We start from the raw sequence: 3,600 nt of genomic DNA on the forward strand, positions 1-3,600 counted from the left end.
AATGTGTCCAAGACTTGTGGGACAGGCTGACCCAACATTTAGACAAAATAGCACAGAAAAGAAAACAAAATGCAGGAACCAGACTAAATTATAGGCATTGCTCCATGGGCCACCTGGCAAGGAAAAGAAAAAGTCCCTGACTTCCCGGACGCTCTGACCACCATGTACTTTTTGCTAACTCACTGTTATGATTATAGCCAAATTAGGTAACATACACTTATGCCTCATTTACTCCACCAATCACATCCCTGTAACCATGTGTCTGCTTCTGTAAGCCTGCTTCTGCTCCCCAAGCCCTATAAAAACCCGTCCCTGGTTCTGCTAGGCGCGCCAGTCTTCCGAATTGAGTGGGACGCCCACAGATACCTGTGTTTCCTGATCAATAAAAATCCTCTTGCAGATTGCAGCCTGTGGACTCGGACTGGTCATTGGGCTTGAGGATCTCCCTCCTGAGGGAAGATTCTCTCTGAGAGTCTTACAAACTAACCAGAACATGCATGTGCACACACACACACACACACACACACACACACAACACACACACACTTCTTTTTTAAAAACTATCTGGAAAAAAGTTCAAACAAAGATGAATTTCTCTATTATTATAAGATGGAGTGATTTTTTTAAAAATACATCTTCCCCTGGCTAGGCTTAGAGGTATCTCCAGGTTAGACTCCCCTGGGGCTGGGGGCAATGTGCAACAGCAATGCTACCCAGCTAGTCCAGGGTGGTCTGGGGACCAGAGCAGTGTATGAACAGCCGGTCCGACTTCAAGCTAGCTGAGTCAGCATTCATCCGACAGGCTATTGCTACCCAGGAACTCCGTGGCCTCCAGCTCCACACTGGATAGAAACCTCCTCAGTTTCTTGTGGCAGTTGTAATCCAGAGTGGTGGTATAGATGGTCTTGGGATACTTGGGGTAGAAGATGGTGGTGCTGAGGAAGCGTGCAGGCTTGTGGCGAGGCTTGAAACGCACTTCGGCCTTATAGTTTCGCCAAGTGCAGTTGGGGATACAGGTGACTGTCTGGCTGCAGGAAGCCACCACCAGGCCCAGGGGCATCTGCACATCATCGATGAAATGCCGCTCAGAGTCGTACTTGACTGAGGAGGTATACTTTATTTCCTTTGGTGGTAAGGGGTCAAACTCGACTCCTTCGCCGAAGGACAGGGGACAGAGTCGTGGTGAGCAGATGGCAGCCAGTGAGTGGCTCAGAGATGCTGGGTTCGGGACTATGGAGGTCACTGTCGCATCAGGCTCCAGCATCCCCTGCGACCAGAGCGCTCCCGCCGCCGACCGTCACCGCTCACGAGCCCCCAGTGTGGCTGGGGTTAGGGCTTGGGGCAGCCCGAGTCCGGGCTGTCCAGGGCCGCCGTCTTCTTTTTCTTCCTGTCCACAGCTTGGGGACATCCTGCAGGCTCAGTCGGCCCACCATAGCTGCACGTGTGGCGGGGCCCGGCACAGCCTTCGCGGTGTTGGAGTGCAAGAGAGGGCCGCACACGCAGGCCAGAGGCGCTGCCCTCCGGGATGCCCTCCTTGCCCCGCTGCCAGCCCATTGTCCGGGTGTCACCGGTGGCCTCACTCGCTCGAGGTCCCGCCCTCTGCCCCATGTCCCTAATTTCTTTCTTGGCTAGTTTCTCTTTTGTGTAGCGGAAGGCTACTGATTTATTTGAGTTAATTTTATACCCAGCCACTTTGCTTAAGGTGTTTATCAGGTTTATGATTTCTCCGGTGGAACTTTTGGCATCGTTTTAACATACTATCATGTCATCTGCAAATAGTGATATTTTGACTTCTTCTTTTCCAATCTGTATCCCCTTGATCTCCTTTTGTTGTCTGATTGCTCTGGCTAGGACTTTGAGAATATTTATATTGAATAAGTAAGGAGAGATGGGCAGCCTTGTCTAGTCCCTCATTTTAGTGGGATTGCTTCAAGATTCTCTCCATTTAGTTTAATGTTATTTACTGGTTTTCTGTATATGGCTTTTACTATGTTCAGGTATGGGCCTTCAATTCCTATTTTTTCCAGGGCTTTTATCATGAAGGGGTATTGAATTTTATCAAATGTTTTCTCAGTATCTCATGAAATGATCATGTGGCTTTGTTTTTTCGGTTTGTTTATATAATGGTTTAAGTTGATGGTGTTCCGTATATTAAACCATCCCTGCAGACCTGGGATGAAGACCACTTGATCATGGTGAATGATTGTTTTGATGTGCTCTTGGATTCGGTTTGATATAATTTTATTGAGTATTTTTGTGTCAATATGCATAAGGGAAATTGGTCTGATGTTCTCTTTCTTTATTCGGTCTGTGTGTGGTTTAGGTATAAGTGTAGTTGGGGCTTCATAGAAGGAATTCGGTAGTGCTCCATCTGTTTCAATTTTGTGGAATAGTTTGGACAGTATTGGTATGAGGTCTTGTATGAAGGTCTGATAGAATTCTGCACTGAACCCGTCTGGTCCTGGGCTCTTTTTGGTTGTGAGACCTTTAATGACTGCTTCTATTTCGTTAGGAGTCATGGGGTTGTTTAAATGGTTTATCTGTTCCTGATTTAACTTCGGTACCTGGTATCTATCTAGGAAATTGTCCATTTCTTGCAGATTTTAAGTTTTGTTGAATATAGGCTTTTGTACTAGATTCTGATGATTTTTGTAATTTCCTCTGATTTTGTAGTTATGTCTCCCCTTTTATTTTTGATTTTGTTAATTTGGACACACTCTCTGTGTCCTCTCGTTAGTCTGGCTAAGGGTTTATCTATCCTGTTGACTTTCTCAAAGAACCAACTTTTGGTTCTGTTGTTTCTTTCTGTGGTCCTTTTTGTTTCTACTTGGTTGATTTCAGCTGTGAGTTTGATTATTTCCTGCCTTCTACTCCTCCTGGGTGTATTTGCTTCTTTTTGTTCTAGAGCTTTTAGGTGTGCTGTCAAGCTGGTGACATATGCTCTCTCCTGTTTCTTTCTACAGGCACTCAGAGCTATGAGTTTTCCTCTTAGCACAGCTTTCATTGTGTCCCATAAGTTTGAGAGCCTGAACAAATTGCTTCCTACAGTGGGAGATTTCTATTATCATCAAACATAAATTTTCCTAAGTCATTAATGCTAGAAATTCAGTAATTGATGGGCTGGTGTGGTAAGGTCATTCTAACTAAACCACCTCATGGAGAAAGGTAAAAGAGACAGCCACACCTGTCTTTAGGAAACAAGATGTTCACAGGTGATTTGAGTATGGGTGCTGATCGGAAGAGAAGAGGTCATGAATGGAGCTTCAACACCCACCCTTTGGATCTGTGTTCAAAAGGCATGTATTAGAAATTTAACTGCAATAAATTTGTGTCAGTAAATATGCTCTAATGGTAGGAGATTAGGTTTTCAGAGCCATATTGACACAGAAACTGGATTAATGATAATATCTTGGGAAGTAGCTTGTGTTACAAGGAGAACTTCAGTTCCCTTGCCTAGGCCATCTACTCTCTTTTCTTCTCTTTTTCCTCTTTCACTGTTCTACCTGGGCTGGTGTAGCAAGAAAGCTCTTACCAGAGATAAATCAAAGTAGAATTAAGGTGAAATCTTCAGTTTGTTTCCTTAGCGGCACACTGGACCGG

General features: G+C 45.0%; 1 pseudogene; it reads right to left on the minus strand.

The window, feature by feature from the left end:
* Positions 1-784: 784 nt before the first annotated feature.
* Positions 785-1,495, minus strand: LOC116888543 (annotated as a pseudogene).
* Positions 1,496-3,600: the final 2,105 nt, after the last annotated feature.

The sequence above is a fragment of the Rattus rattus genome, chromosome X (assembly GCF_011064425.1).
Source record: "Rattus rattus isolate New Zealand chromosome X, Rrattus_CSIRO_v1, whole genome shotgun sequence".
Lineage (NCBI taxonomy): Eukaryota > Metazoa > Chordata > Mammalia > Rodentia > Muridae > Rattus > Rattus rattus.